Source organism: Papio anubis, chromosome 6 (genome assembly GCF_008728515.1).
Source record: "Papio anubis isolate 15944 chromosome 6, Panubis1.0, whole genome shotgun sequence".
NCBI classification, from domain to species: Eukaryota; Metazoa; Chordata; class Mammalia; order Primates; family Cercopithecidae; genus Papio; species Papio anubis.
Window position 1 is genome coordinate 136624594 of NC_044981.1, and position 14486 is coordinate 136639079.

Genomic DNA, 14486 nt, shown 5'->3' on the forward strand with positions numbered 1-14486 from the left:
GCTAAGAGAACAACACACAGGATAAATACCAAAAATTTGATGTCACTTCACTGAGTTAACAACAACAGCAAGAAACACAGATGTATATCTGATAAAGGACTGATATCCCAAGTGTAAAATAATAAATCCTACAAGTAAAATTTTTCAAAGACAATATAAATTTAAAAATGGGCAGATAACTTGAATAGAGAACTCACAAAAGAAGATACATGAATAACCAATAATAAGAAAAGGTGCTCAACAACATTATCTATCAGGAAAATGTAAATTGAAACCATGATGAGATAACAGAATGATTAAAACTGAGAAGACTGCTGTTGCAGATGTGGAGTAATTGGTATTCTCATACATTTCTGTGGGGGGTGCAAAATAATACAACTACTTTGAAAAACTGTTACTCACTCTAATATAAACGTAGATGTATCCAAGCATTTGCCTTCCTAAATATATTACCAAAAGAAAGGAATATATGTATCTTTCAAAATAACTTGTTTAAGAATGTTCATAACAGTTCTATTTTTAAGAACCCCAAAATGGAAGCAACCCAAACGTCCATCGGCATTAAAATGGAAAAGAACTGGTATACACCACCACATGAATTAAATACAAAAACATTATTTGGTGGCTAAACAAACTAGATAAAATAGTAATACTTTATGATTCTGTTTTTATAAATTTTAAGAATAGGCAAAATTAACCTATGGTAATAAAAATCAGAAAAGAGTACTAAGGGATATTTACTAGAAAGGGCACCAAGAAACTTTGGAGGTGACTGAAATATTCTAACTTATGATCAGGTTGATGATTACGTAGGTCAAAATTCATTGAACTGTTCACTGAAATTTAAGAACTTTACATACATTGAATCTCTATTATATACTCAACACTAAAAAATCAAAAGAGAAACTCATAAAAGCACCATTGTAATAGTTTTTAAAAGGTTTATTAAGATATAAATGACAAATAAAAATTGTATATATTTAAAGTAATAAAAAAGAAAAACAGATGTAAAATGGCCATAATAATAAGCACGAAGATCAACTTCTTAAAATAGATTTTCTATTTAAAGCCAAAGTTAAAACTTGTAATTATTCTGTCAATACCTGGTGAAATACTACATACCATCCACTCTGCCCTTGTGCCAGCACAGTCTCCTTCAACTGCTGTTTCTCATTTGTCATTTGATATAGCTGGCCCTCCATATACCCTGGTCCCCATCCATGAATTCAACCAAAATAATATACCCTGTTGATGAGAATGTAAATTGTTCAGCCACTATGGAAAGAAGTTTGAAGATTTCTCAAAGAACTTAAAACAGAACAACCATTTGACCCAGCAATCCCATTACTAGGTATATACACAAAGGAAAAATAAATTGTTCTTCCAAAAAGACATATGCATTCATATCTTCAACACAGCATTATTCACAATAGCAAAGACATGGAATCAACCTAGATGCCCATCAGCAGTTAATTGGATAAAGAAAATATGGTACAAATACACAATGGAATATTGCACAGCCATAAAAATAAATGAAATCATGTTCTTTGGAACAACATGGATGCAGCTGGAGGCCATTATCCTAAGAAAATTAACACAGGAATGGAAAATTAAATACTGCATGTTGTCACTTATAAGTGGGAGCTAACCACTGACTACACATGGACATAGAGATGGGGACAATAGACATTGGGGGATACTAGATGTTAGAGGAAAAGGAGGGCAAAGGTTGATAAACTATATATTGGGTACTACGCTTAATATCTCGGTTATGGTATTATTCCTACCCCAAACCTCAGTGTGACACAATATACCCATGTAACAAATCTGCACATGTATCCCCTGAACCTAAAATGAAAGATGAAATAAAAAATACACTTATAAAATAATTTAAATAATAAAAGTAATAGAACTGAAAACCAACACAGTATAACTATTCATGTAGAATTTACATTGTATTAGATAGTATAAGTAATTTTATAGGAGATGATTTAAGGCATATCAGAGGATGTATATAGGTTACATGCAAATACTATGTAATCTTATATAAGGAACTTGTGTATCCTTATATTTTGGTGTATGTTGGGAGTTCAGTCCTGGAACTAATTCCTAATGGATACCAAGGGAGAACTGTATTTAATTCAGGGCATATTTTGTTTATTAATAGGTTTCACACATATTTATTTGGCACTTGCAAAGCACTAGGCATGATGCTAAGGATCAAGATGCTTCAGTGAACAAAACAGACACAGGTCTTTCCTATGAAGCCTAAATTGAAATGGGATAGACAATTAAAATTTAATTATATAAGTAAGTGTTTAACTGCAATCGTGTATGCACAATAAAGGTTATATACAAGTAGGGAAACCATAATTTGAAATCCAAACCTCAACATTTTTAAGATCAAAAAGAGGTGCTATTGGTAGTTATGTCTGCACAATAGGAGTAAATCAGGACTGTCTGAGAGAAACTAGAATGCACAGATACACACACAAGGTGTAGGAGACCAAGCAGGCTTGTAAGAAATCAAACCTAGTTTGATGAATCAACAAAAAAGGTCTTTAAAAAGTAATATACGAAATCAGCTCTGCAGAAGGTATACATCTTTTATCTACAGAGATAAAAGAGGGTTAAGAGCAGCACAGGTAAATGGAATAGGATGTGAAAAGTCTCTGAGTCAAGAGAAAGCATGGCAAGGTTGAGGAATTGAAACAAGAACAATGTAGCTCAAGTTTAGAGTTAGAATGAAAGTAATGAGATAAGTAAGTTTGATAATGTAAGAGGGAACAGGTCATGAACAATGGGGAACCTTAAAGGGTTTTAAACATCAGAATGATATAAGCATGTGTGTATTTGTATAAGAACAATCTAGGGGCAGAGTAAGGTGGCTGAATAGAGGCCTCCACTGATTGTCCATTATCTCCCACAGGAATGCTAAATTTGATAACCATCTACACACACACACACACACACACACAAAATCACCTTCATAAGAATCAAAAACAAGATGAGCAATCATAATACCTGGTTTTGTAATAATTTTATATTACTGAAAGAAGCACTGAAGAGGGTAGGAAAGACAGTTTTGAATCACCGAAGCCACTCTCCCTGATTCCCTGGCACCAGCCACATGGTGTGGAAAGAGAATCTGAGTGCTTAGAGGAGGAAGAACACAGAGTCCTGTGAGCCAGTGCACTGAGTTCAGTGCTTCCCTGTCACAGCAGAAAGCAAAATCAGGCTAAACTCAGTCAATGCCTACCCATGGAGGGAGCATTTAGGCTAGCCCTAGGGAGAGGAGAATTGTCCATCCTTGGGGTTAAAACTTGAGTTTCAGCAAGCCTTGCCACCATGGGCTAAAGCACTCTGGATTCCTAAATAAACTTGAAAGGCAGTCTAGGCCACAAGAACTGCATTGCCTGGGCAAGTCCTAGTGCTGTGCTGGGCTTGGAGTCAAGTGGACTTGGAGACACCAAGTGAACACCAGATAAGGTAACTAAGGAAGTACTTGCACCACCAATACCCCAACCCCAGGTAGTGCATCTTGCAGAAACAAAAGTGACTCCCTCTTTCTGCTTGAGGAGAGAACAGGAAAGAGTAAAAAGAACTTTGTCTTACATCTTAGATACTAGCTCAGCCACAATATAATAGGGGACAAGACAGATTCATGAGGACCCCATTATAGGCCCTAGATCCAAACCAACATTTCTAGACATACCCTGGGCCAGAAGGAAACCTGCTGCATTGAAGGGAAGAACCCAGTCCTGGAAGGCCTCATCATCTGCTAACTGAAGAGCCCTTGGGCTTTGAATAACCAGCAGTAACACCCAGGAAGCATGTCTTTGGTCTTGGGTGGAACTCTCAGATATGTTGGCTTCAGATGAGATCCAGCACATTCTCAGCTATGCCGGATATGGTGAGAGACTCCTTCTGCTTGAGAAAAGCAGAGAGAAAAGTAAAGGTAACTTAGTCTTGCACCTTAGGTACCATCTTGGTCGGTGTGATAGAGCACCAAGCAAGCTCTTAGAGTCCTTGATTCCAGGCCTTGGCTCTTGGATGACATTTCTGAACCTTCTCTGGGACAGAGGGAAGCTCCCTACCTTGTTTCAGCACTAGCAGCATTTAACACAAGCTGACTGAAGAGTACTTAACCCTTGAGTAAACATTGGCAGTAGACAGGCAGTGCTCCCTGTGGGCCTGAGGAGGTGGTGGTGATGGAGAGTGGCTCATCTCCAAGCAGGGTGGTACGGGGGGTGGGAAGAGTGGGAAGGATTTTGTCTTGTGGCTTGAGTATCAGCTTAGTCACAGTAGCTTAGAGCACCATCTAGATTTCTAAAGCTTCTGCCTTTAGTCCTTGGCTCCTGACAGCATCTCTGGACACATTCAGGGTCTAGGGGAGCTCACTGCCCTGAAAGGAAGGACACAAATCTAACTAGCTTCACCACCTCATGATTGTAGAGCCCTAGATTCTTGAGTGAGCAAAAGCAGTAGCCAGTTAGTGGTTACACTGGGCCTTGGGTGAGACTCAGTTCTGTGCTGGTTTCAGGTCTGACCTATCACAGTCCCAGCGGTGGTGGCCACAGGGAGCTTATGTTACCTCACCCCCAGCTCCACGTGGCCCAGCACAGAGGGAGGGACTCCATTTGTTTTGGAGAAAGTAAGGGAAGAGAACAAGAGTCTTTGCCGGATAAGCCGGAGAATTCTTACAGATCTTATCCAAGGCCACCAAGGCGTTACCTCTATAAGTCTGCAAGAACAACAGTGTTACTGGGCTAGCAGTACCTCCTGATGCAGATACAGCATAGATCACAACACCCAAGTCCCTCTGAATACCTGGAAAGTCTTCCAAAGAAAGACAAGTAGAGACAAGATAAAACTGTGAAGACTACAATAAACACCTAACTCTTCACAATGTACAGATATAAAAAAACATCTGCAAGCCTCAAGACCATCCAGGAAAACTTTACCTCATCAAACAAACTAAATAAGGCACCAAAGACCAATCTTGGAGAGACAAGATATGTGATCTTTCAGACAGAGAATTCAAAATACTTGTGTTGAGGAAACTCAAAGAAATTTAAGATAACAAAGAGAAGGGATTCTGAGTTCTATGAGATAAATTTAACAAAAAGTTTGAAATATTAAAGAGACTCAAGCAGAAATTCTGGAACTGAAAAATGCAACTGGCATACTGAAGAATGTATCAGTCTCTCAATAGCAGAATTGACAAAGCAGGAGAAAAAATTTAGTGAGCTTAAAGACAGGTTATTCAAAAATACATGGTTAGAAGAGACAAGAGACAAAAGAACAAAAAACAATGAAGCATGCATACTTCTAGAAAATAGCCTCAAAATGGCAAATCTAAGAGTTATTTCCCTTAAACAGTAGAAGGGGGAGTAGAAAGTTTATTCAAAGGGATAATAAAAGAGGACTTCCCAAATCTAGAGAAAGATATCAGCATCCCACTACAAAAAGGTTATAGAATACCAAAATGATTTAACCCAAAGAAGATTACCTCAAGCATTTAATAATCAAACTCACAAAGGTCAAGGATAAAAGCAGCAAGAGAAAGAAGCAAATAACATACAATGGAGCTCCAATACATCTGGCAGCAGACATTTCAGCACAAACCTTACAGGCTAGGAGAGAGTGGCACGACATATGTAAAGTATTGAATAAAAAAAAAAATAATACCACGTTTAGTGTAGAATAGTGTATCTGGTTTAAAAGAAAAAATAAAAATCCTTCAAAGATGAAGGAGAAATAAAGACTTTCCCAGACAAACAAAATCTGAGGGATTTCATCAACACCAGACTTGTCTGACAAGAAATGCTAAAGGAAGTTCTCCAATCTGAAGGAAAGGGGTGTTAATAATCAATAAGAAATTATGTGAAGGTACAAAACTCACTGATAATAGGAAGTACACAGAAAAACACGGAATATTATTATAACACTATAATTGTGTTGTGTAAACTACTCATATTTTAAGTAGAAAAATGAAAAGACTAAACTATCAAAAATAACTACAATGTTTCAAGACATAATAGTACAATAAGATATAGATACAACGAAGAGTTAAAAAGCAGGCAAAGTTATAGAGTATTTTGGTTTCTTTTTGCCAGTTAATTGTTTGTTTGTTTATGCAATCAGTGTAAACTAGTCATCAGTTTGAAATAATAGGTTATAAGATTTTATTTGCAAATCTTATGGTAATCTCAAACCTAAAAACATACAACGGATAGACAAAAAATAAAAAGCAAGAAATTAAAACATACCACTAGAAAAAAATCACCTTCACTAAAAGGAAGATAGAAAAAAATAGAAGAAGGAAAAGAAGATCACAAAACATCCAGAGAGCAAATAACAAAATGCTCATAGTAAGTCCTTACTTATCAATAATTGCCTTAAATGTAAATGGACCAAACTCTTCAATCAAAAGACACAGAGTGGCTGAATGGATTAAAAATACCTAATGATCTGTTGCCTACAAGAAACATACTTCACCTATAAATACACATATAGACTGAAAATGAAGAGATGCAAAAAGATATCCCATGCCAATGGAAACGAAAAAAGAGCAGGAGTAGTTGTATGTATAGCAGACAAAATGGATTTCAAGATGAAAAGTATACAAAGAGACAAAGAATGTCATTATATAATGATAAAGGAGTCAATGTAGCAATAAGATATAGCAAATATAAATATATGATGCACATATACTAATATATATCTGCATATATAATTTATATATAAATATATATCCATATATAACATATATATGTATCTCCTTATATAATTTATACAGGTAAATCACCGTCAAGGACAGACTATATTAGGTCACAAAACAAGTCATGAAAAATTCCAAAAACCTGAAATAATATCAAGCATCTTCTCTGTCCACAATGGAATAAAACTACAAATTAATAAGAGAAATTTTGAAAACAACACAAACAAATGGTAATTAAACAATATGCTCCTGAAAACAAGTCAGTCATGAAGAAATTAAGAAAGAAATAGAAAAATTTCTTGAAATAAAACACAATGGAACCACAACATACCAAAACTTATGGGATACAACTAAACATTACTGAGGAAGGGGTTTATAGCTATAAGGGCCTACATCAAAAAAGAAGAAAAACTAAATAAATAACCTAACAGTGCATCTTAAAGAACTAGAAAAGCAAAAGCCAACCAAATTCAAAATCAGCAGAAGAAAATAAATAACCAATATCAGAGCAAAATTAAAGAAAATTGAAACAAAAAATGCAAACAATCAATGAAATGAAAAGTTGATTTTTTGAAAACAAACGAAATTGACAAATCTATAGCAAGACTAAAAAAATGAGAAGGTCCAAATAAATAAAATCAGAGATGAAAAAGGAGACATTACTTCCGATAGTGCAGAAATTCAAAAGATCATTAGTAGCTACTATAAGCAACAATATACCAATACATTGTAAAATCTAAAAGAAATGGATACATTCCTAGACACATACAACCTACTAAGATTGAACCATGAAGAAATCCAAAGCCTGAGCAGACCAACAGCAAATAATAAGATTGAATCTGTAATAAAAAGTCTCCCAGCAAATAAAAACCCAGGACCCAATGGCTTAACTCCTGAATTTTTCCAAACAGTTAAAGAAGTACTAATATCAAACCTACTCAAACTATTCTGAAAAATAGAGAAAGAGAAAAATACTTTCAAACTCATTCCATGAGACCAGTGTTACCCAGATGTCACAGCCAGACCAAGACACATGAGAAAAAGAATACTAGAGGCTAATATCCCTGACGAATATCAATGCAAAAATCCTCAGCAAAGTACTAGCAAACAGAATTCAACAACACACGAAAAAGATCCATGACCAAGTGAGATTTATCCCAGAGATGCAAGGATAGTTCAACATATGCAAATCAATGTGATACATCTTTCTAACAAAATGAAGGACTAAAACCGTATGATCATTTCAATTGATGCTGAAAAAGCATTTGATAAAATTCAACATCTTTTCACGAATGAAATCCTCAAAAAATTGGGTACAGAAGTAACCTACCTCAACATAATAAAAGCTATATATGCCAGACTCACAGCTAGTATCATACTGAATGGGAGAAAACTGAAAGTCTTTCATCATGGATCTGGAAAACAATAAGGATGCCCAGTTTCACCACTGTTATTCAACATAGTACCAGAAGTCCTAGCTAGAGCAATTAGACAAGAGAAAAAATAAAGGGCATCCAAATTGAAGAGGAAGGAGTCAAATTATCGTTCTTTGCAGATGATAGGATCCTATATTTGGAAAAGCCTCACTCCACCAAATGACTACTAGAACTTATAAACATATTCAGTAAATACGCAGGATACCAAATCAACATTCAAAAATCAGTGGTATTTTTATATGCCAACTGCAAACAATTTGAAAAAGAAATCAAGAAAGTAATCTTTTTTATAATAGACACAAATAAAATTAAATACCAATAATTTAACCAAAGAAGTGAAAGGTTTCTACAATAAAATCTACAAAACATTGATGAAAGAAATTGAAGAAGAAACAAAAAATGGAAAGATATTTCATGTCCAGGGGATTGGAAGAATCAATATCATTAAAATTTCCATATTTCCCAAAGCAATCTACAGATTCAATGCAATCCCTAACAAAATACCAATGACATTCTTCACAGAATTAGAAAAAATTGTCCTAAAATTTATATGGGATCAGAAAAGACCTAGAATAGTCAAAGCTATTCTAAGCAAAAAGAACACAACTGGAGGAATCACATTACCCGATTTCAAATAATGCTACAGAGCTATAGTACCCAAAACAGCATGGCACTGGCATAAAAACAGACATATGGGCCAGTGGAACAAAACAGAGAACCCAGAAATAAATCCATACATCTACAGTGAACTCATTTTTTACAAAGGTGTCAAAAATATACACCAGGGAAAGGACAGTTTCTTCAATAAGTGGTGGTGGGAAAACTAGATATCCCTATGCAGAAGAATGAAACTAGCCTCCTATTTCTCACCATATAACAAAAATCAAATTAAAATATATTAAAGATTTACATCTAAGACTTCAAACTATGAAAGCACTAAAAGAAAACATGGAAAAACTCTCCAGGTAATTGGAATGGGCAAAGGCTTTTGAGTAATATGCCACAAGCAGAAATGGACAAATGTGATCACAACACGTTAAAAAGCTTCTGCATAGCAAAGGAAACAATCAATGAAGTCAAAAAGACAACCCACAGAATGGGAGAAAATCTTTGTCAACCACCTATCTGAAAAGGCATTAATAAGCAGAATGTATAAGGAGCTCAAACAATTCATAGGAAAAAAATCTAATAATCTGACTAGAAAATGAGAGAAAGATCTGAAAAGATATTTTCAAAAGACATACAAATGGCCAACAGGTATATGAAAAGGTTCTCAACATCACTGATCATCAGAGAAATACATTTGAAAACTACAAAGGGATATAATCTCACGTCAATTAAAATGGCTTATATCCAAAACACAGGCAATAACAAATGCTAGCAAGGATATGGAGAAAAGGGAATGCTTGTACACTGTTGGTGGGAATGTATGTTAGTACAACCTCTGTGGAGAACAGTTTGGAGGTTTCCACAAAGTAGCAATACAGCTATAATATTATCCAGCAATTCTCCTGCTAGGTATATACCCCAAAGAAAGGAAATCAGTATATTGAAGAGGTATCTTTACTCCCATGTTAAATGCAGCTCTATTTACAACAGCCAAGATTTGGAAGCAACCTAAGTGTCCATCAAAAGATGAATGGAGGGATTGCATTGGGAGTTATACCTGATGTAAATGACGAGTTGATGGGTGCTGACGAGTTGATGCGTGCAGCACAGCAGCATGGCACAGGTATACATATGTAACAAACCTGCACGTTATGCACATGTACCCTAGAACTTAAAGTATAATAATAATAATAAATAAATAAATAAATAAATAAATTTGTTTTTATTTTACTTTGAGTTCTGGGATATATGTGCAGGTTTGTTACATAGGTATACATGTGCCATGGTGGTTTGCTGCAACTATCAACCTGTCATCTAGGTTTTAAGCCTTGCATGCCTTAGGTAATAAACTATTTTTTAAAAGTAAAAAAAAAAAAAAAAAAGATGAATGGATAAAGAAAATGAGGTACATATACACAATGGAGTATTTTTCAGCCATAAAAAATAATATTATGTAATTTATGACAACATAAATTGCACTGGAGGTTATTATGTTAAGTGAAATAAGCCAGGCAAAGAAAGACAAACATCACATCACCTGTTGTCACTTATTTGTGGGAGCTAAAAATTTAAACAAGTGACCTCATGGAGATGGTTGGAAGTATGGTTAACAGAGGTCGGGAAGGGTAGTGCATGGGGTAGGACTTGTAGGGGAAGTGGGGCTGATTAACGGGCACACAAAGAAAGTTACAAAGAATGAATAAAACCTAGTATTTCATAGCACAATTGGGTAACTATAGTCAATAATAACATAATTGTACATTTTAAAATAACTAAAAGAGTGTAATTAGTTTGTAACACAACAGATAAATGCTTAAGGGGATGGATATCCCATTTATCTTTGTGTGATTATTGTGTATTGGATGCCTGTATCAAAATATCTTTTGTGCTCCATACATATATACACGTACTATATACCCACGAAAATTCAAAATAACAAAATTTTAGAAAAGAACACTCTAGTTGCAATGTGGATAATGGATCATAAGAAGGCAAAAACAGATATGGGGAGATCAGTTAGCAAGCTATTGCAGTAGTCCAGGAAAGATGATATTGGTATGGTTTTAGGCAGGTTGCATTAGAGATGGAAAAAAAGTAATGGATTTGAAATACATTTAGAATTTGATGATTGGTTAACTATAGACTGTGAAGAAGAGTGATGAATCAAGATTGAAATCCAGCATTCTTTCTGGCTTTTGCAAAAATATGTTGTCCTTTCCTATGAATTCTAAAAAATGAATCACCTCTGAGAAAATGTGGCTACAAAGACTAGTATGTGTCATTATAATGCACACATATATCATAACTTGCATTTGTGGCAGCAGCATCTTACTTGCAGGCCATTGTTGTACCAGAGTGAAATGAATTTGGGCATTTGGGGTCAAACTTTTATTTGAAAGTCCCTTTCCAGTAACTATGAAACCTTCGGCACATTATTTAAGCTGAGTTTCACCTTCCAAATCTATAAATATTCATGTACACTGAATTAGATAATGTATATATAGTGGGAATAAAATTTAGAGATCTTAACTGGATTTTACATAATTCCTGGTTTTCACCCCATGAGGAAGGCACAAACACACACACACACACACACACACACACACACACACACACAGAGCAAAGGTCACGGATAACAAGGGTTTTGATTTGCTAGAGCTGAGTATCATGGAACTCAAAGAGTAAAGCCGTGAATACAACTGGACGTGTGTGTGTGTGTGTGTGTGTGTGTGTGTGTGTGTGTGTGTGTCTTGATTGCCCTGACAATGTAAATTATTTTTCACAGGCTGGATGAGATGGTGTTGCAGAAAGGGAAAAGAAAAGGATTCTTTTCTCTAGGGACATAACTAGAGAAGGCAGTTTTGAACAAAAGAATCCCAAGAAATGTTTGGGAGAAATCAGTGCCTAGTTTCCTAAAGGAAGCCTGAGGTAGAAACCTTTGGAAATGTTCCCTATTAACAAAAAAACAAAGTATTCTTATAGTAAAATTTAAAAATGTGACCAACTCATCTGCAACTGTAGATAGCAAATGTCTCCTATGTGGTCCCACATCTGTGTCATGGCAGCAGTAGAGATAGTTAGAAATTACCCTGTGTTGGAAATGAGTTGGAAGCTTTCTTGGTGTCTATCAGTTAGAAAGTGATAGGTAAAATGTAGCAAATGCATACAAGAGTATTATGTTACAGTTAGAAAAAAAACAGATTGTGTCAAAGAACAACATAGATGGATCTTTAAAAATTAGGTCTTGGGGAAAAATTAGGAAACAGAATGAGATCTACAATTTTTTTCATTGATTACTCATCCTCTTCCTCCATAATCATCAAATCTATGGAAACCCTTTGAATGCTTGCTTTTTCATCTAGTCATTCAACAAATATTTCAGTCCCTATTATGTACCAGCCCAAGAGCTACATATACACTATTCGATGTTAAACAAGAAGTGTTCAATCTTCAAGAAGCTTAAAATCTAGTAGGAGTGCCAGAAAAGTAAATAGGCAATCACAATGCAATAAAATAATTATTAGCATGTATTCATTCTCTTTCTTACCCTTTCATCTTTCCAGGTGAAATGTCAGCTTAGCAACTGATACAAAGACACACCTAAAGCCCAAATGACTATAACGACCTCCAAGTACATCAACCAAGTAAGCAATGTCTCATGCATTATCTCTCAGACAGCTGAAACTCATTAGTTTCCTTGGGCAGTCCTATAAATACGTCCTCCACCCAAACATGAACAGTAGGTCCTGACCTTAGTCAGAAAACTGACAACCAAATGTCCTGTGTGTTATATATCTGTGGTATTCACTATGACAACAAGAACCACTTCAAAAAACAATATGTGGCATTTGATAAAATAGAAGGTGCTGGAGGGAAGAGATCATCAATTCAGTAAAATTAGATCCAGCTGTGAGGCACTCAGGCTGGTGCTATCTGTAAATCGCCTTTTTCCCCCTGACTTGTACATTATAGCAATCTACTACAGATTACAAGAGCACGGCCAAAAGCCATATGTTTGGCATCATATGAATAGCATCTGGTATTTTTTAAGATACAACTAAAAATGTTGAAAACACAATAAAACAACTGTCATTCACTTAATGTTTGTGCTTATATCTTAGCTCATAGATGGTTTTATGACAAATAAACAGTTGTATAAAGTCTCAGTTTAGTCACCTTCCATTATACATTTTTTTCCTTGGTGAATTACACTTTTGTCTTTCCTTTTGGCTTGGTCTAAGTGTCCTTTTGTGCTACTGTAGATGGTGAAACATTGTATAAGCAGAATGAAGATATCTTTTGAGGTGGATTCAACCAAATAGTCTACAAGGCCATAAATATTATTTACACTCAATTATGTTTACTAAAAGTCAGTCGGGCTCTGGCTAGTATGTTTCATAAGGTCTAGAATTCAGGATTCCATCAGAGTAGTAAGGGAAAAATACATGCAGTTGGCACTTTGGAAAGTGGACATGGGCAGTTTTTCCAGCCTATATATAAACTATCATTCTTGATCAAGTCTATCCTCTGATTTGGAAACAATTTAGGCATTTTGACAAGGGTACCTGTTAATAATTGGTAACCTCAAAGTGGTTTATGTAAACCTAACAAGAGGTAGAAACTCTTAGTTACTGATTTAGGAAGACACCTAACCCCTTGCTGAAACAAATTAATTATATCGACTGATTCATGTCTTCTTTGCATCTGCCCATACAATATTGCAGTTAGGCTTAAAATTTTAAGGTAGGAATAGTGTTTCCTTTCTGTCTTCAGAAGCCAATTCAGGAAACGGTAAGTATACTAATTGCACGTGAAAGGCATATTACAGAGAGGATGGCAAAAATGTTACTATGGCTTTTTAGAAAACCACAGTTTAAAAAAATGGCAACTTTCCTCTGTAAAATTGGGATATAATTTCCCAAATCAAGGTACACTGTATATGAAACACCACATTTATACTTATTGAATACTTCTAACCACTCTTTCTTACTTCAGAGTTTACACTTTTCATTGTGATTTATTTTTGAGAGTAGCTAGTATGTGGTCTGCTCTGTAGATATGTAGATTTCATATCCAAAAAAAGATCATAATAATAACAATAAAGGTAAAGATGAATTAGGACAACTTCTCAGTGAAAAGCAGAAAGGCTTGGAATTTATGAAAAGAAAAACTAGAAAATCCCTTAATTAATTTAGTTAATTTATAATCAAAATTAAGGATTTATACTCTAGATTTATTACTTCACTTGTTGGTTAACTCTTAGTTTCTCTAAATAAATCACTTAGTCATTTAAAAATAACCAATTTATTTGTAGTAAATTATTTTTAAATTAGTGATGTTTAATGGTATTACATGGACTAAATTACAAAGTCTACTTTAATAGAGCACAGAATGTAATTTTTAATTATATTTTTTCCTACCTTGGCACTCCCATGCTACTTTATTCCAATTATAGTACTTATCAAGGTAAAATATATTTACTATAATTAGACTATGTGTTCTTCTAGTATCAAGTCCACGTCTTATTCATCTTTGTGCCCCTAGTGCCTACCTGGAAAAAGCTAACTGGTAGAGCAGTGGAGGGGGAATAAAAAAGGTTGTTGAATATACAAAAAAAAAAAAAAATCTGAAAACAAAAGAAGCTGGTCAGTTTGGAGACTGTTTCTCTAGTGCACACTGCACAACTATTTCATCTCTTTAAAGACGTAAACCCTAAT

General features: G+C 35.0%; 1 long non-coding RNA gene across 3 annotated transcripts in view; it reads left to right on the forward strand.

Annotated features, from left to right (window-relative positions):
* LOC116275369 overlaps positions 1-14486 on the forward strand; it is a 126451-nt gene that overhangs the window by 14706 nt on the left and 97259 nt on the right. For all 3 annotated transcript variants that reach the window (XR_004184417.1, XR_004184416.1, XR_004184415.1), the window contains exon 2: positions 12333-12413. This is a non-coding gene — a long non-coding RNA (uncharacterized LOC116275369). The remainder of the gene's footprint in view (positions 1-12332; positions 12414-14486) is intronic.